At 45.7% G+C, this 22,278-nt stretch overlaps 1 pseudogene; it reads right to left on the reverse strand.

Annotated features, from left to right (window-relative positions):
- The window catches only part of LOC125726951 (contactin-associated protein-like 2), a 252,898-nt pseudogene extending 251,499 nt beyond the window's left edge, over positions 1–1,399 (reverse strand).
- Between the last annotated feature and the right edge of the window lie 20,879 nt (positions 1,400–22,278).

The following is a 22,278-nucleotide window of genomic DNA, read 5'->3' on the forward strand; positions in this document are numbered from 1 at the left end:
CGAAACCGGAAGACCTGTGACACATTTATTACAGAAACAAAAGCTATAAATGTATGATATCATGTGCTTTTAAGGTTACAAACGACGCCCCAGGTGTTACAGTCATGTTTTGCAATTAGTGGTCATATTGTACAAAAATGCTCAGTCACAAACGTGTCACCCACTTCTCTTGGTCCCCAGATAGGAGCAGCTGTTGGTTTTTTTAATACACAACAGATTGGGAAAGGATGCAATGAACAGCAATGGAAACAATAAATAAAAGATCTACCCAAATGTTCACCCACGTTTATTACAATGTAATAAAATATCAAAATCATTGAAAGTTTCGATATCGTTTCGCACGGAGCTAATGTGTTTGAAATGCCACGTTAATTACTTGCTTGTACAACAACAAACCAAGTTTATGAGAGAAGCGGCTGTAAATCAGCGTCTTTCAGGCGACGCGAGTGTGAGGTTTGACTGGCCGCTAGTAGAAAGTTGCGCTTCCACACTGGGATGCATGTAACATCAAAACAGACCTTTTATATTTATCTAGCAACAAAACTCTAAATAAAACTGACTTTAAGAAGGCAAATAACAATCTAATATAAATATGTTTCATGCGGGCACCTTATACATCACATAACCAAGACAGGCTTGCCAATGCAAAATTAGAGTGTTTTGTAAAGAATAAATAAATGTCAGGAAATCTAAAATCAGATTCGTAAAAATCAATTCAGCTTCATTCACGGCGGCACCGACACTGGACTGGGCTTCTTAATAATAATAATAATTATTATAATAATAATAATAATAAACGGCGAAGTGCATAAAAGTGGCAGGTTTAATTCAGGCGAGCAGGCATCCACGCACGTATAACAAAGAAAGAGCCCGAGCAGTGGTGCCGGGACCCATGGCTGCCTCGTATACATCCTGCGACGCATTAAAGCGCAAAGTGCGGCGGCCGATCTGCACTTACGGGATGCTGGAAGCGCCGCGCCGGAGCTGCGGATGCGGCTCAGCGTCCACAGCAATAGCGCAATCCTCCATCCCAGACACGGCATCTTCGCACTTTCACTTCGGAACAAAGAAATACGCGAGTCCCCCGCTCCGTTTTCCCCCAAAGAGCCCCCCCGCTTAGCAAAAACACGGTCCCGATCAGTCCTGCAGGCAGCGAGCGAAGGGGACGCTGCCTCTGCGCCCTGATCCGAAGGCTCTCTTGCAGCAGTACGCGGTGCGAACCGCTACTAATATAGCGCCCAGCAAGACGACAGCAGCCGCGGTCCAGCAGACGGGCCTCAGCGCGCGCCGCTCATCCGCATCGCTCCTCCACACGCAGCTGAAAAGTCACCGCAGGACAGACGAGCCTCCTGCGGGTCGCTGTCCAGGTGCTGAACTTATCGGCGAGCATTTCCTCTGCCCTCCCCCCCCCCCCGCAGTCCATCTTCCGCTCATCCGCACCCCCATTCCTTGTGCCGAGTTGGTACGGTCCAGCAATCATAACCCCCGCGAGACACAAATTAGGGAACTGCAAGCCAAGGTTTCTGCGTGTTGGAGGCATGGAAGCCTATGTGAATGATTTATATTTATACCCTAGTAAAATGCTTTGCTTTCCCTGTACAAACCAGCTTCAGTGAGGCCTGTTCTCTTACTGTTTATCGGAATGTTTTCATCGTGTATCAGTTTTTCTTCATAATACATACATTACCAGTTGCCCTTTTTTTCTGTGATCAGCGCATTAAGCACATCGTCCTTTGTGAAGTCCCTTTTGTTTACGACAGTATTAAATGGCCGTTTAGATAAAATGCAACATTTAATCATTCACTGAGGCCTTTATTTATTTGGTACTTGCTTAACGAAAAACAAACCAATTACCGACAAACAATCGTTAGACTTTAATGTGGCTACACTAAAGTGTGGTTGCCAACTAAATATAAATATAAATATCAGCTTTTTAAACCCAAACGCTCTAAACGGTCTATTGTAACATTAATGTTAACAAACAACTTCATAATCACAACAGGTCCGTGGTAAGTAGGCCTATATAAATAGGGGATAAATGGCCACAATTTATTACTGTTTAGAATACAATACACCAAATTCTAATAAAATCATCCAGTTATTGTGTGTTGAAGCCCGAGCACAAACAGACATTTCTAAATGTCACACGGAGCTTTTAGCACTTTGTGAAATCAGGTGACGCTCATCGGAATTGTAACTTTAAAGAATAAACCATTATCAATCTTGAGGTTTTTTGCTTATGATTCCATTCTGCTGCTGACTGATGATGCCGAATGAAGCATCATTTTGGAGCTTGATTTCACGCTGACTTTTACAAACTCACTGGTGCCTTTGATATGGATTGTTCAAATCTACCCACATTCAATATATCAAATGTGCAAGCAGTTAGCAGAAAGTGAGGCAGGTCAGAACAAAGAGCCGCGTTCCGAAGGCCGTGTTCGTTTGCCTGTACTGTGCTCCATCCTGAGTGCCTTGCCTTTCCCTTAATGGGAGCCCTGGATACCAGTCGCCATGTGCCGATGTTCGCTGTGTCCTGCATTACCATATGGATGCAGGCTTCTTCGCTGTCTTCTTGACTATAAAGCGGTCCCTGAGAGGTGAGATTAAATTTAAATTACCACACCAATAATAATTTTATGCGCCCGCTTCCCCAAACAAAAGAGATTTGCCAATATGGCCCCCAATCCCCAGCCCCCCCCCCCCCTCCCCCGCCCCCCACAGAGGCTGGCCTCAGCTATACAAAACTCATTAATCCTGACCTATTTTAAATGAAGGTAGCGGGTTCTGGCTTGTAGCTGCTGCGGAAACAATGTCAATTGTTCGACAGGGAAGGGAAATTTCGGACCCTAGGTGCCGTGGGGGTGATAACAGCGGGACTCTTTGGTTAAATGAGCATCACACATTTTCTTAATTAACCTTGATGGATGGTCCCATGTTAAATATGTAAATCTGAAACCTCAGTTTTACACCGTGTTGTAACACCTACCTCGTTGTCCTGCGTACCCCTCGGCAGTGTCCTGCGTGTGATCTGAAAGCCTCGTAGCCGTAGGTTTTAATGTTCATTAAAGCCTCCTTCATCAAAACAGCACAGAAAATAGCCTCTAAGTACATCACCTTAAAATGGCACTTTAAAGAATTGGTTTTGTGTTTCATAAAATGCCTAAAGTCTGAAGGACTGATCCCATAAAAGCGACAGACTACCCATGAATACAATTTCAATTATTACTTCTCATAAACCTAAATGCAGATACATTGTTTTCGATTTAAGTGGATTAGGCTGAAGACCTTTGGACTGCACTGCAGTTCAGCACTAACTGCCTGTCGGCCCCAGTCGTCCTGCGGACTCGCTGTTTGCCTTACTTTATACACTTTGATATGCCGTTTATTCAGATGCACAGAGCATGCAGGATTTCCTGGGCAAACTGGCAACTGAAATCTCTGATGCTTTTATCACAACATTACAGAATATCCTCCGCATTCAGACATATGGACCTTCAGGATGCAAACTTTAAAAGATGCGAATGTGCATGTCCAACAAATTAAAAAATTCTTTAAATAATTGCAAAATTAAAAATTGTGCCAGAATTTCAAGTTTTGCCTCAGTACATAGGTTAGTTCCTATCTTTAGTCTGACTTTTACCCAATTTACTAAATTTGTGCATAAGTATTAGTGCTATAATGACACAGGACCAATGCTGGCTGTAAGCGAGATCAACTGCCTGAAAATAACAACAAAAAAGAACTCAGTTGTTGGTTGTTAAAATGCACCTGAAATCAATAACAGAAATACAAATATTATCTTTAAAAGCATTTTCTTATGTAAATGATTCTGACAGGAGTTGAGGAGAGAGAGGCGGGCTGGGTGTGCATACATACTGCTGGCCCCCACCTCGACGGTAAACAGTGAGATCAGCTGACAGAAAACAATGGGAATAAAAGAATAATTCTCAGTTTATTGTTAAAATGCACCAAAAATCTATAACAAAAGATGGAAATACTAGCTTGTAAAAGCATTTCTTTATGTAGAAATAGCCGCACCACACGTACATGTTTATGATGTCGGTTGGGGTTGGGGTGTCATCGGCTGGGTGTCTGTACTCACGCTGTAGGCCTTGGGATCCCTTTGAGAATGGAACCGCTTCCGATTTTGGGGGCTGTACAGTGTGTCAATAACAGCACTTCCCTTAGAAAAGCAGTTGCTGAATTTCTTTTAAGTATTTTGATTTTTTTTTTTTTTTATAAATGCTTGAATGCAATTACACCTGTTATTTTCAGGACGACGTAATCTCTGGAATTACTAATTGTGATTTGTGCCTGATGGGGGGGGGGTCTCCTAAAAGGTGAGGTCACATAGCATAGCATGAAATGTTCATTACCTGGAGGGTCCTTTATGGTTTGTTTAGGGTCCAGGCCCATTCCAGCCCCCATACTGCAAAATGAACTTGGGCACAATCTGGCAGTGTAGCTAAAGCAGTGTGATCTATCATAAATATATCAGTGTACCATAGAGGTTAATATACTGTAATCATCATCTTATACATACTGTGCACAGTCTCAAGTGGACAAAAGTACATGATTTATTTATACGCAAGTTAGAAAATGTGTGAAAGCCAGACCAAACAGTGTGGAAGGGTACCGACCATGACATTTTAAAGAATAATAAATATGAACTGGATACTTATTTTTACTGCAGAAAATGTAAGAAAAGCTCTTGCCTGAGAATTACATGGGAAAAAGTGTAATGTCAGTGATTTGTTTCATAGAATTCTGTGAGTTTCATATTTCATAACATAGTCACATACTGCATTATAGGAAACATTGTTTTAAAGGGTTATTGGTGCTATGGAACAGAAAAGATTGTTCTCAGGAAAAAGGTAACTGAAGCAGACCTCAAAAAAGCATAAAGTAAGTCAGACAGCGATAACAGAAAGATCAGACTTAGGGGACCAGCTTTCTCAATCTGTGCTCTACCCATCTCGCTGTCGCTTATCCTGAGCAACGTCTCAGGCAGCATGGAGCACAAGGCAGGGGTCTGCTGCCAGCCTCTGACAGGGCACACACACATACACACACACACACGCGCAGACACAGACAGACAGGCACACACACGCAGACACACACACACACGCGCAGACACAGACAGACAGACACACAGACTGACACACACACAGACAGACACACAAACACATAGACAGACAGACAGACAGACACATGCGCAGACACACACAGACAGACACACACACAGACAGACAGACACACACATGCGTAGACACACAGACAGACACACAGACAGATACACAGACACAGACAGACACACACCCACACAGGTTTGAAATTATATCTTTGTGGGGACTCTCCATTCATTTCTATGGGGAAAACTCTGAACATGAAGATGTTAACCTCTACCCAGCCCTAACCTTAACAATAAGTAACCAAACAAAATACAAAACTTTACAGATCTTTGTGGGGACCTGAAGAATGAGCCCTTCAGAAAATCACACCGTAGAGGAAATTTAGAGACTATGGACGAGAGGGTCATTTAACATAAATGCATGTCTCTGGACTGCAACATGCCAGTAGGACAGCACCATTCTGACAAGCATGCGAACCGGCATTCTTTAGCTTACAAAAGAGATTACAATTCTCTGTAACAATTTTTTGTTCTTAAATTTAAACGTTTATTGCTCATTAAACTGCGAACGGAAACACAACAAAACATGACTGTGGCAAACAAATACATTGTTTCTGAAACACAATATAACCACCATCTTGAACCCAATAACTAAGTATTGCAATGTGATTTAAACAGCAAGGATGAAAATGCTTATGATTGTCTCAGAGAAAGCGTGCATCGCTCATTCAAAATCAGCGGAGGTCAATTTTAATCAGATTTTTCAACATGTGCTAAATAATCTTGAATAATTAAAATAGCAAAACTTGATGTTTCTTTTCTGCGCTACGATGTCCGTACAGAACTGAAAATGCAAAATACCCACCTTGTACTGTGATGTCATTCAGTGCCGGTACCGGTTTCTATGCCAATGGAAAACCACCTTGAAGTACTAAAAGTAAGGTACCTGGTTCAGTGGAAAAGCACCCTTTAAAGACCATGCGGAATTATGGGATGCTTGAGACTCTCTGGGGAAAAGTAGGGGTGCTAGAAGAGCTATTGTAATTTAGAAATTAAATCACATAGAGGTGTTTTGTATTATTAATTGTGCAGCTCTACACTCAAGCAGAATGTGCAAACTACTATTATATATGAAACACTGTTAACTTTTAGCTACAACAAGTAATGCTTTTCACGGCTACAGAAAACTCGCAGGAAATAGACAAAAGGCCAAATTATGGAGTTTAATTCCGGAAGCCAAATCGCTAATCTGGTCTCAGACTCAAATCTGAAAGCCAGGCAAAGAATGACCGGGAGTCATAAAGAGAGAAAATGTGCCAAGGGTCATTTGAGAGAGGATCGAGGATCAAAATGAACACTCACACTACCCGACGAAGGAGAGGTAACATTTTGCATGCAGGAGATCCAGCATGGATGAAACTGAGGTCACTGAGGACATGAAAGAAACCTCCCTCCCTTCCCACCCCTACCAGAGGATGCTGCTGACAGTGAGGAAAGGACCCGTGAGCTGGGGGCACAGCTTAGAAGGAAGCCGGAGACGTATGTCACCAGTGAAGGACCAAACCTGTGTGACTGTGAAGCAGCCCATTAGCGTCGGTCCCCGGGACGCTTTTGGTGATGAATGGCATGCACAGGTGTCACCTGGTACACTTATTAACCTTACACTAGACCAGTGGTTCTCAAATTTGGTCCTCGGGCTCCACTGCCCTGCTTGTTTTCCTGCTATCTCTGCCCCACACACAAGTCCCAACTGTCTTTCAGCTTCTGATTGACTGAACACACCTGATCCAGGTAATCAGCAGTGTGTAGGGCAGGGATAGCTGGAAAACAAGCAGGGCAGTGGGTTCCGAGGACCGAGTTTGAGAACCACTGCTCTAGACCAATACAACTGGGTCTGCTAACATGCAATGTGCTGGAGGGGGGAATCCTTAGTTGATTCACTTGTAAGGTAATTTCGCACATACTCATCTCACAAAAGAAACCTAGACCAATCACACCGAAGGGATGGAAATAAGTGTGATAGAACAGTTTTTTTGTTCGAGATGCTCCATAGCCATTGGACTAAGAGTAAGAAGCAGATGACAAGCTGACTTATACCAGAAACTTCTTGAAAAAGGCAGATCCCACCCAAAAAAGTAAAATGAGGGCCTGGTAGCCCTCAATTCCGAAAAACATGCCGCAGTAAACTTTACATAGTTTCTAGCGTAAAAGGCAGCCCCTTTAGTGGCACCAGCTGTCAAGCTTTAGAAAATCTGCCCACAGTGACTAAAATGGCAGCCAAGCTCTGCGAGTTGGGGAGATAAGAAACAAAATCAATTGTGATATTTACTAAGGCCAGTCAGGCAGGGGTTCCAGGAGACCCATAGGTAGTTGGCAAGGTGATTTTGCGTAAATGTAATTAGGACAGATTTTAACAAATTAGGCTGCATCTTAGTTCAGGGATAAGCCATCAAACAGTATGCTTTATGAGTGCTAGCAAAGATCGACTGCCTCCATAGACCTTGAATACTGGAGGTACTGAATGTACGTATGCTAAGATTAACTTAACGAGAAGATTTTTAATCAGTAGCTGCAATATGAGGTGAATGTGCATTGATTATTCAAGGATATTCCATATTTAAACAATGAAAAAACAAGGTACTCATTAGTGAAGGTCTGAAAAAAATGACTGGTGCATCAACCAAACCGCAGGGAATTAGCAAATATTCACAGTACCCAAGTGCGGAATGCCTTCTTACATCATACATCCTTCCATTCTATTCATCTCCCGGGCACAACCTGACCATTATATGAGCTCTGCAGGTCCAGCTTAGTAAAGTACTTGGTTTCTTTTAATTGCTCCAGGGCTGCAGAGACCAGAGAAGCGATACTTCAATGTCACTTCATTTAAACTACAGTAATCAATGCATGTTGAAGACCCCCGTCACTCTTCTCAATGAAGTTAGCACTAGCTGCCATGGGCAAGGTCTGGGTACCTGATCCAAATCTTCCTGGGCTTCCTGTTCCATGGCTTTAAGGGGGATGGATAATGGGTAGATACAGCCCCAATGGGGAGTTGCTCTAGGGAGAAGGTTGATTGCACAATCCAGAGTTGATATGGCAGTAATGAAGCAGCTTGCTTTTTATTGAATACTTTTTTATTGAATAGCCAAATCTTGATATTCAGGAGGTACAATAAGGTCCCCAGAAAACATACACAGTTGTTGTTATGCAAGTAGGGTGAGATACTGTGAAAAAACAAGAGTAATTAGCTCTTTCCTTAAGTATCAGACATCAGGCTGCTCATAAATCAAACAAGGAAGGCTTAGCATGACCTCAGATCTAGAAGACCAAAGATGAAATAGGTTCAACATGGAGTACCCCGACCTGTAAGGTAATGGGACTGGGATTTGAGTTTTATGGCCAGTTCTTAATGGTTGAACATTTATGGCCTTCATTGTCATGGGTGATGGACCAGGGGTGACCAGAATATTTAAACGTTTAACTAAGGCTTCACTAATAAAATTAGCAGCTCAGCCAGAGTCGATTGAGGCTCTAACGGAGACAGAATGATTACACCATGACAGATGGAGCCTGAATTGCAGCAAACTGATTCCTGGTTTACGGCGATCCTGACAGCGATTTGGATGAGAGGGATAGCTGGCGATACAGTGTCCAGGAACCCTCTTTGGACGAGAGGGATAGCTGGCGATACAGTGCCCAGGAACCCTCTTTGGACAAGAAGGATAGCTGGCGAAACAGTGCCCAGGAACCCTCTTTGGATGAGAGGGATAGCTGGCGATACAGTGCCCAGGAACCCTCTTTTGGACAAGAGGGATAACTGGTGAAACACTGCCCAGGAACCCTCTTTGGACGAGAGGGATAGCTGGCGATACAGTGCCCAGGAACCCTCTTTTGGACAAGAGGGATAACTGGTGAAACAGTGCCCAGGAACCCTCTTTGGACGAGAGGGATAGCTGGCGATACAGTGCCCAGGAACCCTCTCTGGACAAGAGGGATAGCTGGCGAAACAGTGCCGAGGAACCCTCTTTGGACGAGAGGGATAGCTGGCGAAACAGTGCCCAGGAACCCTCTTTTTACGAGAGGGACAGCTGGCGATACAGTCCCCAGGAACCCTCTTTGGACGAGAGGGACAGCTGGCGATACAGTCCCCAGGAACCCTCTTTGGACAAGAGGTATAGCTGGTGAAACAGTGCCCAGGAACCCTCTTTTTACGAGAGGGACAGCTGGCGATACAGTCCCCAGGAACCCTCTTTGGACGAGAGGGATAGCTGGCGATACAGTGCCCAGGAACCCTCTTTGGACGAGAGGGACAGCTGGCGATACAGTCCCCAGGAACCCTCTTTGGACGAGAGGGACAGCTGGCGATACAGTCCCCAGGAACCCTCTTTGGACGAGAGGGATAGCTGGCAATACAGTGCCCAGGAACCCTCTTTGGACGAGAGGGATAGCTGGCGATACAGTGCCCAGGAACCCTCTTTGGACGAGAGGGACAGCTGGCGATACAGTCCCCAGGAACCCTCTTTGGACGAGAGGGACAGCTGGCGATACAGTCCCCAGGAACCCTCTTTGGACGAGAGGGATAGCTGGCGATACAGTGCCCAGGAACCCTCTTTGGACGAGAGGGATAGCTGGCGATACAGTGCCCGGGAACCCTCTTTGGAGATTATCTCACTGAGTAATGGTGTAAATAAGTTCATAAATTATAAATTGTCATCCTGATATGCGAGTTTGGATCGGGGGCTTTAATTAAGTCAGTGGCAGCACCAGATTATTTTCATGAAAGGGGCACAAGAGGGGCATAGGGGGCAACAGGGGGGTATGAGAGGGACACAGGGGGCATGAGAGAGGCACAGGGGGGCAGGAGATAAATTGCACAAAATTCTTCTAATCTTTAATGAAAAGCAATTCAGACACTTAACTGTTAGTTTCATTTTAAGAACATTGTCTGCAGTCTTTCGTTAATATGTATTCATCACCATGGTAAAAAGCATATTCTGTGGTTTCCAAGTCTGTTACTAGACAGCCTGCATATCGAAGGCACACAGAGTGATGTCTGGTTTCTGTCATCATTACCGTCATTAAGTCTTATTAAGTGATGTTAAGAAAGCAATCTCTCTGGATTAAGTCTGGGCTGAAACACCGTGGTTGGGCCTGATCGCTCCAGCCTCTGGCCTGTTCAGTCGCAGCTTAGGTCCTCTGACACTCCTCCATTTAGCCAGATGATGAAACACCTTGGAAAAATGCTTAACAAAGACGGACAGGGATCTGGTGATCGGACCTAGTTGAGACCAAAGCTTTACCTGTGAGGAGGGAAACCAGCAGCACTGAAACCAGCTGCCGGTTGACTGGAAAAATAACGCGGGCACTGCAGTAGGATACCCATACATACACTGTATATATCTGACTGGACCCACCTGGCTCGTAATGAAGCACACAGTGCAGTTGGGATGCCCAGGGCTGCCGGCTCAGCTGGTGACACTCTCGTCTGGATCTTGCACACAGCAATTTTGATATTTCATCTGAAGCAGGGCTGGACAGTCTTATCCACAAAGGGCCAGTGTGTGTGCAGGCTTTGGGGATAACCTTTAGATCAGCTGTTCAAACCCAGGTGTGAGGACGCTTCAGCCAATCACTCCTCTAATTAGCAATCTAATTAGGGAGTTGCAGCGAAAACCCAGACACACAGCGGCCCTTTCTGAGTAAAATTGGCCACCCCCTGCTCTAAGGGCTGAGGCATTCTGTGAAGCTGGGTTTGTGCTGTTCCAATAGCCCACTTCTGCAGCGAATGGCTGCTAGCCAAGAAGTCAGTTCCATTGGGACTTTTCCCATGGTGAAGTGTTCTATCATGGGAACAGGGAACTCACAAGTGAAGACCCAGAGTTTAATTGCAAAATCCAAATGGCTAATCAAATCTGAGTGTAAAGCGGGTGCAGAATGATTAAGTGCTGACTGGGTGATGGAGAAAATAAATCGAGAATAACAGCAAAGGGACACATACAGGAGAATCTCAAACCAAAACAAGAAACTTCAAGAATGAGAGAGAAAACTTTGCCACTGGGTGAGAGTTCCAAAGATTTAACTATCCCACCTAGTACTGTGGTGCGCATGGGTGTACACCATCCAGAACCAGGCGCATGGGGGTACACCATCCGGAACCAGGCGCATGGGGGTACACCATCCGGAACCAGCTGCATGGGGGTACACCATCCAGAACCAGGCGCATGGGTGTACACCATCCGGAACCAGGCGCATGGGGGTACACCATCCGGAACCAGGTGCATGGGGGTACACCATCCGGAACCAGGCACATGGGGGTACACCATCCAGAACCAGGCGCATGGGTGTACACCATCCAGAACCAGGCGCATGGGGGTACACCATCCGGAACCAGGCGCATTGGGGTACACCATCCAGAACCAGGCGCATGGGTGTACACCATCCAGAACCAGGCGCATGGGGGTACACCACCCGGAACCAGCTGCATGGGGGTACACCATCCGGAACCAGGCGCATGGGGGTACACCATCCGGAACCAGGCGCATGGGTGTACACCATCCGGAACCAGGAGCATGGGGGTACACCATCCGGAACCAGCTGCACGGGGGTACACCATCCGGAACCAAGTGCATGAGGGTACACCATCCGGAACCAGGCGCATGGAGGTACACCATCCGGAACCAAGTGCATGAGGGTACACCATCCGGAACCAGGCGCATGGGGGTACACCATCCAGAACCAGGCGCATGGGGGTACACCATCCGGAACCAAGTGCATGAGGGTACACCATCTGGAGCCAGCAGGAATGGAGGGGCAATGACTGGTGATTCCATGCGAGTTAAACTGAGGTGTGTGAGAATATGATAGCTTTATTATCATACAGATGTTCCTTTCAGTCTTATTTGTTGAATATGTATTTTAAACATTTGACAATCATAACAGCAGCATTGGGGGGTGGCACAGTGGTTAGCACTCACACCTCTGGGACCAGGGTTCGAGTCTCCCCCATGGTTCCGTGTGTGGAGTTGCATGTTCTCCTTAGGGGGTCTGGTTTTCCCACACAGTCCAATAATATGCTGAAGTTAATAGGAGTTACTAAATTGTAACTGTTACAATTGTAATTGTAAAAGTATGTGTGCATATATATATATATATATATATATATATATATATATATATATATATATATATATATATATATATATATATATATATATATATAGTATCTCAATATGAGCCTCTTTCAGTTCCTGCCCCATTTAGTTATGCTGTGGCCTACAGAACCTACCCAGAAATTCAAAGAATAGCCTATTTAGCCTGTTAAAGTACATTCCTGATATTGGGTTCATTGTGTATGTACTTAGGCATTGAATCATTTTTTCAAAATGGATAATTAACTTGTTTTCCTTGAAGAGACTAATGTTGCATTTATGAAAAACAATATGATTGTATTCTGACATGCTGAACTCTGCCATATGCTAGCTTACATTTAAAAGTGTGCATTTAATACTGTACAATTAAATTAAAGCAATTAAAACAGGTATGTTTCCTCTGGGACAAGAATAATCCCGTTGTTTCTGTCTTGCTGATGTGACTATTGTTGCCTGCTGTATACATTCCGCTTCTTCTGTGTTTTCACAGGAAATGTATCCAGGGACGGATTACGGACCGGGCCAGCGGGGCCGCTGCCCAGGGGCCCTTGGGGTACAGGGGGCCTGTGGGGCCCCTAGCCCAAAACAATTTGCAACGCTTATCAACAATGTATTTTCGTTTGTCTATTTTAGAGGGCCTACATTCTTTGATCCTCTGCCTACAAGTGCCTTTGACCCTATAGGGAGGGTGTTTGGCTGCCAAGGGCCCTTGAATTGTGGTGGTTGTGGTGGTGGTGCTGGTGGTGGTGGGGGGGGGGCCCTCGTGAACGTTTTGCCCAGGGGCCCACACAACCCATAATCCGTCCCTGAATGTATCAGGTTAAAAAGCACGTTTTAAGATCTGCCTTGACAAGCCCCAATACCAACATCTTACCTTCTACAACGTTAGAACATTGTTTCCTGTACTTAAAAGAGCATCAGTTTTAACACAGTATGACCTTTGTGTTACTAATAGTATATCTAAGACTGTAGCTAACAATTAACCTCTATCATTGTACCACTGTAATATTCTGTAACAATCTATTATCACGAAATGAAAAAGAGTCTCTCTGATTGCCCACCTATTTCACTGCAGTGCTACAGAAAAATTTAGAACTAAACTAAACTAAAGCCTTTGCAGTCTTGTTACAGGGATTAAATTTCAGATTTTATATTTAGAAAGAACAGAATGCAGAGTAATAGGAGATAACAGTGCAGAACTGTACCATTTTCCCATTCTGTTCATTTAAATGGAAGGTTAAGGTTCAGGTTCAGGTCTGGTTTAGGGTCGAATTTAAACATGACCTGGGGAGGCAAAGCTCAGGCAGAATAGCCCAGCGGAGTCATTAAGCTCTTTGTAAAAACCGCCAATTAAACGCTGGATGCAAATGCTTCCACTGGCATCTTCCCCATGAGTAATTAACAATAATTTCAAACTTAATATAATTTTGGAGGGAAATTTGCAGCTGGTGTGAGAGGTTCAATTACCCTGTAAGTCATGTGTTTTTTTTTTTTTTTTGGGGGGGGGGGGGGGGTGAAAGAATTAAAAGGCGGGATGAATCACCTCTGAGCAGAAGTGCTTCAATCGGTTTCATTAAGTGCTTTTGAGTTTCCCGTGAGCGTCAGCCCATTCATTAGGGCAGCTCTCCCCGCAGGAGCTAATCCTAACCCAACCCAGTCCTCAGGGATCCCCATACAGTCCACACGTTTGATCCCCCCAAGATCCCAGCCAACTGAGAACCCGAAATACCTGGTAGCCTATCCCTGGCCCAGAATGGCCAGCTTAACACTAATCACAAACGATCAGCTAAGGCGGAGAAAACCATGTTCCTCGGCATCATGATACACGTCATTTTTGGCTTCATTGACTTTGATGCTTCCACAATCAAATATGCTTTAATAACTTTAAAAGTGCTATGTGTGCCACACTGCTTTACCCTGTGGATACTCATAAAACTTTTGCACAGAAGATGATTTGTCATCTTTATATGTGTTACTTTATATGTAACAATGATTATACCTCTCCATTTGTCCATATAGGAGTCCAGGAGGATATTATCGCAGATATTACCACAGGAACACTGGAGGTCCAGTGAATTTGAGCAATGAAAAAAATAATTGGTCAAAAGACTTGGAAGTCACAGGAGCGAGGCATTAATAATTAATGAAACTGCCAAATCAATACGTTAGAAAAAATGACAGAAAAGAGGTATTAATGGGGTCATAAAATGTTACGGCGGCAAATCTGATGATGTCCTGCAAATAGCTATCTTTCTGCAACCTGTATGACAGAGGGGAATAACTGTCCCGGGGTACTGGAAGCAGATGATGAAATGCTACAGAGTTCTCATCATTCCTTCTTACTCACAGTTCTGTGCTCCTCTGTGTTTCATTGCTGAGGTTAATAATGACCACAGCATCTATGCAGCCAGTTACTGTGACTCCAGTGCAGATAATGGGGCAGCAAGAAGACAGACATGCAGCAGCAGTGTTGTGTCCTTAGTACACACTCACTGTCATCCAGTGCCTTATGCACTAACATTTTATTTTCTTAGCCAATACATTTATACAAAGCAAAAAAAATATTTTTTGAGAATGGTCAGCCAGTCATAGGAGGCACTGAGGGTTAAGGGCTTTGCTCAGGAGCCCAACAGTGATATCACTGCTGACCACAGTGGTTTGAACCAGCAACCTTCTGAGCACAGACGCTTCCAACACTCACATAGCCCACTACCATCTGCTTCCATCCATTTTCTGCAACCACTGATCCTACTTAGGGTCTATCCCGGAAGCTACGAACTGAATTTGCACACCCATCTATCCATCTTCTGCAACCACTTGTCCTATTGAGGGTTGCTGGGGGTCCGGAGCCTATCATGGAGGCTAGCCAGTGGGAGCAACTCAGGATGGGGCACCAACCGAATCGCAGGGAACACTCACACGCCGATCAGTCACACACCAGTCACTCACATATGTAATTTGGTAATTTCAGGCAACCTCAGCATGTTTTTAGACTGTGGGGGGAAACCGGAGTACTCAGAGGAAACCCCATGATGACACAGGGAGAACATGCAAACTCCACTCACTTGGAAGACAGGTGGAGACTTGAACCCAGGTCTCATAGGAGTGAGGTAATAGTGCTAACCACTGCACCACTGTGCCATCCCAGCTTCCAGAGGTGTGAGGAAACAGTGCTAACCACTGCACCACTGTGCCACCCCAGGTCCCTGAGGTGTGAGGTAACAGTGCTAACCACTGCACAACTGTGCCACCCCAGCTCCCAGAGGTGTGAGGAAACAGTGCTAACCACTGCACCACTGTGCCACCCCAGGTCCCTGAGGTGTGAGGTAACAGTGCTAACCACTGCACAACTGTGCCACCCCAGCTCCCAGAGGTGTGAGGAAACAGTACTAACCACTGCCCCACTGTGCCATCCCAGCTTCCAGAGGTGTGAGGAAACAGTGCTAACCACTGCACCACTGTGCCACCCCAGGTCCCTGAGGTGTGAGGTAACAGTGCTAACCACTGCACAACTGTGCCACCCCAGGTCCCAGAGGTGTGAGGAAACAGTACTAACCACTGCCCCACTGTGCCACCCCAGGTCCCAGAGGTGTGAGGAAACGGTGCTAACCACTGCCCCACTGTGCCACCCCAGCTCCCAGAGGTGTGAGGAAACAGTACTAATCACTGCCCCACCGTGCCACCCCAGGTCCCAGAGGTGTGAGGAAATGGTGCTAACCACTTCCCCACCGTGCCACCCCAGGTCCCAGAGGTGTGAGGAAACGGTGCTACCCACTGCCCCACTGTGCCATCCCAGCTCCCAGAGGTGTGAGGTGACAGTGCTAACCACTGCACCACCCTGCCATCCCAGCTCCCAGAGGTGTGAGGTGACAGTGCTAACCACTGCACCACCCTGCCATCCCAGCTCCCAGAGGTGTGAGGTGACAGTGCTAACCACTGCACCACCCTGCCATCCCAGCTCCCAGAGGTGTGAGGTAACAGTGCTAACCACTGCACCACCGTGCCACCCCAGTCACACCAGTGTGATGTGAAAGTGCTAAGCTCTGTCATTTTCATTCTCTAAAGAATAATTCTCAATTCACCTAGTTGCCAAACACATAGATCTCACTCTAATATTAGGGTTAATTGGAGTTGCCAAAATGCCTTGTATGCGTGAATGTGTGAGTGAATGGTGTGTGAGTGGCTGGTGTGTGAGTGAATGGTGTGTGAGTGAATGGTGTGTGAGTGTATGGTGTGTGAGTGAATGGTGTGTGAGTGAATGTTGTGTGAGTGACTGGTGTGTGAGTAAATGGTGTGAGTGAATGGTGTGTGAGTGAATGTGTGTGAGTGTATGGTGTGTGAGTGATTGGTGTGTGAGTGTATGGTGTGAGTGAATGGTGTGTGAGTGAATGGTGTGAGTGAATGGTGTGTGAGTGGCTGGTGTGTGAGTGAATGGTGTGTGAGTGTATGGTGTGAGTGAATGGTGTGTGAGTGAATGGTGTGAGTGAATGGTGTGTGAGTGTATGGTGTGTGAGTGAATGAGGTGTGAGTGTATGGTGTGAGTGAATGGTGTGTGAGTGAATGGTGTGGGTGAATGGTGTGTGAGTGAATGGTGTGTGAGTGACTGGTGTGTGAGTGAATGGTGTGTGAGTGTATGGTGTGTGAGTGACTGGTGTGAGTGAATGGTGTGAGTGAATGGTGTGTGAGTGTATGGTGTGTGAGTGAATGGTGTGTGAGTGAATGGTGTGTGAGTGACTGGTGTGTGAGTGAATGGTGTGTGAGTGTATGGTGTGTGAGTGTATGGTGTGTGAGTGACTGGTGTGTGAGTGTATGGTGTGTGAGTGTATGGTGTGTGAGTGAATGGTGTGTGAGTGAATGGTGTGTGAGTGTATGGTGTGTGTGAGTGAATGGTGTGTGAGTGAATTGTGTGAGTGAATGGTGTGAGTGAATGGTGTGTGAGTGTATGGTGTGAGTGAATGGTGTGTGAGTGAATGGTGTGAGTGAATGGTGTGTGAGTGTATGGTGTGTGAGTGAATGGTGTGTGAGTGTATGGTGTGAGTGAATGGTGTGTGAGTGAATGGTGTGTGAGTGACTGGTGTGTGAGTGAATGGTGTGTGAGTGTATGGTGTGTGAGTGTATGGTGTGTGAGTGAATGGTGTGTGAGTGAATGGTGTGTGAGTGTATGGTGTGTGTGAGTGTGCCCTGCCATGGGTAGGCACCTCATTCAGGGTTGTTCCCTGCCTTAGATCCATAGGCTCCAGACACTCCCCCCCACCAACCTTAAATAAGACAGGAAATGGATGGATGGATGGATGGATGGATGGATGGATGGGTGGATGGATGAAACAATCATTTAACTTTTAGAGATATTGGTATAAGCTAAAACTTATAACCTATACAAATACATTTACGTGTCTATTGTAAATGCCTTTATATATTCTGCAAATACTGAAATTAGTCAAAAAAACTGCATCACAAATGACAAGTTTTATATTCTAAACCTTTTGCGATGACTTGACTCGGGGGTGCAGGCAGAGTGCAGACAGGCTTTTGCGATTCGCAATGAGGACCGACAAGCTGCAAACAGCGTCCAAGGGGCCCTGGCATAATGGCACGCAAGTCCGGGCACAATGTGGAGCAGGACAGGGCCAACTGACTGGCAGGAAGCAGGCGGCAGCCCAGGAACTGAGACAGATTAGTCACACAGCAAGACAATGCTTCACGAAGCACAGGCTTAATACCTCACATATAACTTTAGCCTCATTATGGTATGTGTCTAATATTCATGTGAGCAAGGGCTGGGTGTGGATCCAGGGAGTGTTGATTGGTGTCAGATATTATGTCATCCATCCATCCATCCATCCATCCATCCATCCTTTTTCTGTAACCCCTTGTCCTGTGCTCGGGCCTGTTGTATAAGTAGAAATGTGCTTCTCTACCTTTCTCCTTGCATACTGAAATATTCTGCAGCCAATAGTGACCATCAAAAGAGATTATCACGCATTAGTTTAAACACACTATCTTATTCTGTCCAAACCGCATTATGATTTAGGTTAAATGAACATAATGACGTTAAAACATTCTGTCTGGGATATTAAGGAACCTTCCAGGGAGCCACAATCAAGTATCATCTTGCTAGAGAATGAAGCAAAATAGGGGTAATATGATCTGCCTACCAGGTAGGCTCAGAAAGTCTGGTGTGAGGAATTAACGGTTTGCTCGCAAGCAGCCATGCTGTGGATGGCAGCGTGTACATATCCCTCTAGTGTACATATGTGGTATTGCATGCTATTATGAGCACAAGGTACAAAAACACATTTAATTACAGCCGCATTCAGATAAATCACAATAAAAAGAATAACCATTTAATATGTTATTTGTAAGTTTGGATATATTACCTTCCATCTTAATGGCTGCCAGCTCCTTTTTAATTACGTGGTCAGCTGCGTGATAAGAGGACATTTGCCTTGGACGTGTTGGCACCAAACCGGCTTGGAAGGTGGTCGCCTCGCTTATGATTTTGCAATGAACGCCTGCCGGATTCCCAGCTGGAGCCTGGCTCCCGCTGAAAAGGCACCGCGAGGCCTGGCCCGGCATCGGGGATTAAGCCTCGACGCCAAAGCCTCGCAATATCGGCTGGGGGCCGATAAGGGATTTTTCATTTCGGTTGGTCATTGTCAAGCGGGAGAGATTGGGCATCTGCAGCGGGATCCGTCTCGCTCTTGTTTGCTGTGTTAGTGTGGCGCCGCACCGAGCTTCACTGCCGCACTGAGCTTCACTGCCGCACTGAGCTTCACTGCAAACACGTGCAGAAATAATAGGGCGGTTTCTAATCACCGAGAGCACACACACATATGTCATTTTACAGCCGTCATGTCACAGGGCTCCAGTGACCATGCTGATCCCTGGGCTGTGCCCTGGGAAAGTCGGATGGATGGATGGATGGATTTCATTTAGTGCTTTTCTTGTGATCCTACAAACTAAATTAAACTGTCTTTGCACCAGCAACAATAAGCAGTCTTAAGGCTGCTGAAACTCCATAATTAGATAAATATTCCATTATCCATTGAACTGAGTATCGTATTTCTTTTGTTGCTATAAGGCTGCTGGCTCTGACAGGAAGCTGAGATCCTGCTGCCCTTCGGACTCGGCTCACGCAGAGCTGTCAGCTCGGCCCGGGGCTCACGGATCCTCCGGTGCTGTGTTGGGTCCTCTCCTCTTTTCCTTATGTCCTCTTTCCCAGACTCAGGTAACGCAGAATCCGCTCGGGATGCTTCAGCACGCAGTATGTGTGTATTTCCCATCTGTAATCGGATCTCCCTCAGTCTTATGGTGTTTACCTTACACTGGGTATTTATAAGTCTGGCTCTTTGTGCTAGTTTACAGGCTTCATGTAGTTACACTACGCAGTCAAGTGTCCACTAGAAAGAGACAGTTGTACTTTGAATTTAATCGATGCGTGATATTTATGTCTGTCCGGCAAAAAAGATTGCTTTGATGAATTTTTGTTCACTTTCATTCCTGGCCAGGATTAGAAGACACTGGCACACTAGAGTGTGACCATTATGACCTGGCGCCTACCTTACTGGCTAATCACTCGGGTCAGTTAAACTGGAAGGGAGCGGCTATACTGTATCATATGGTAATAACATCTGTTGCGTGGGTCTCAGTCCTTAAACTGAACTGATCAAACATACAGAGCATTTTTCAGCTGTACAGTAGTGCCTGAACTACAATCAAGCTAACCGAGGAAATTCAGAGACGCCCCTTAGCCTGTCCATGGGAGAGAACCCGCACGATATGGGGAGAACAGGCAAACCCCACCAGGACAAAGTTCACAAGTCCATTACCTCCTGGTCAAGTACTTCTCCAGTGCAAGTGAAAGCTGTTCAGTCAATTTTTATACTTTTAGTTAAAGTACTGGAGTATGTGATTTCAAACATAAAAACAAAAGCCTTGTATTTTGCGTGATGAATTATGGTTAAGGTTAGGGCTGGGTTGGGGTTATGATCGCGCGCATCAGGCAGACAGTGGAATTGCAGTTGATGCAATTTCCTCAGAACAAAAACAAACAAACAAACAAATAAAGCAACCAGCCCAGATACACACCTCTAGCTCAATAACTGCCCAGCAGCAGCCTCTCTGACCGCCTAGGAGTCGCTTACTGTGGTTGGGTTTTCTCCTGTGTGGAACACAATATGACCAGAGGTGTGGGGTTGCAATGCACCTGCTGCGCCGCACCACCTGAAGACAGTTCTGATGCATTATTTTATTCCGCCAGTGCACTTTTGCTTTAGATAGAAATACGCGGCAAACTTTGAACGACAAGCCGCACGCTGAAATAAAACAGCAGAGGAGTAAGCTCTGTCCCACTCCACCAAGGACGGGCTGCACCTCGGCACGAAAGACAGGTTTGACTTTATGTAAAAACCCACGTCAGCTCTGCAAACGCACAGCGCTCTCTAACAAAGGATGTGTTCTGCCGTACGGTGGCTGCTCGGGGATCAAAACTCTCGGATTGCGGATGTGGATCCCTCCCTGTTCAGGTTCTCTCAGGGTTTCCTGGTTCGTGGTTTCCTTCTGTAGTCCAAAGTCATGTCGTTAAATATGCACATTTAATTACTTTCTCTTGTATAATCTCATCTGAAGCAGAGAAACAAAGTGAATTGCTGCAAAAGTTAATGTTCTCTAACTGATCACTGAGCAAATCCTTTATTAAAACTGGAGTTCCTCTGTTACTCAGTGAAACATCCTTTGCTTTGAATCACCTCTATAGAGCACCATGAATGTGAATTAAGCAGGTAAGACCTATAAATGAAACAAAAGTAGGAATAAACACCAAAAGCAGCCTCAGCTTCAAGCTACATGAGATATTTTCTTTTTCTTCTTCTTCATACTGCAAGTTTTCAAAGATATTTTCAAATATTGATGTTGGAGATGATGTTTACACCATGTGTCCTGAAATGGCATTCATTCCTACCTAAAGTATACAAAGTTGGAACATTTTCCTGCAAATTAAGCCACTTCATAATCACAATTGAACTGTTTTGCTTTATTTCATACATTAAAAATAGGTCTTTGTGCAGGGTGATAACATTTAATAACTCAGATACAATTTTCAAGGCAAATTCAGTCCGTGGTTCAGCAGACACCCGTTACTATCTTCAGCACTCAGTACTGATGGTTCTGCCAAGGCTGGGTGGGCTTTTGTCCAGACCCAGAAGGGCTCGGACAGCCTGCATACACCCAAAGTCTGCAGCTTCCAGTTTCTGCAACAGCATGACTGAGGTGTTGGGAGAAACAGTCAAAATAGTGAGAAAGCAATAGCATGGAACTGTTTCATATATATGGCAGGGTTGAGGTGAGTGTGCACTCATAGAGAAGAGGGCAAAGACAGCTGTTATCTGGCGGGGCTGAAGTGAGTGTGCGCTCTCAGACAGGAGTGCGATGACAGCTGTTATCTGGCGGGGCTGAAGTGAGTGTGCGCTCTCAGACAGGAGTGCGAAGACAGCTGTTATCTGGCGGGGCTGAAGTGAGTGTGCGCTCTCAGACAGGAGTGCGAAGACAGCTGTTATCTGGCGGGGCTGAAGTGAGTGTGCGCTCTCAGACAGGAGTGCGAAGACAGCTGTTATCTGGCGGGGCTGAAGTGAGTGTGCGCTCTCAGACAGGAGTGCGAAGACAGCTGTTATCTGGCGGGGCTGAAGTGAGTGTGCGCTCTCAGACAGGAGTGCGATGACAGCTGTTATCTGGCGGGGCTGAAGTGAGTGTGCGCTCTCAGACAGGAGTGCGATGACAGCTGTTATCTGGCGGGGCTGAAGTGAGTGTGCGCTCTCAGACAGGAGTGCGATGACAGCTGTTATCTGGCGGGGCTGAAGTGAGTGTGCGCTCTCAGACAGGAGTGCGAAGACAGCTGTTATCTGGCGGGGCTGAAGTGAGTGTGCGCTCTCAGACAGGAGTGCGAAGACAGCTGTTATCTGGCGGGGCTGAAGTGAGTGTGCGCTCTCAGACAGGAGTGCG

Source organism: Brienomyrus brachyistius, unplaced genomic scaffold (assembly GCF_023856365.1).
Source record: "Brienomyrus brachyistius isolate T26 unplaced genomic scaffold, BBRACH_0.4 scaffold81, whole genome shotgun sequence".
In the NCBI taxonomy this organism is placed as follows: Eukaryota; Metazoa; Chordata; class Actinopteri; order Osteoglossiformes; family Mormyridae; genus Brienomyrus; species Brienomyrus brachyistius.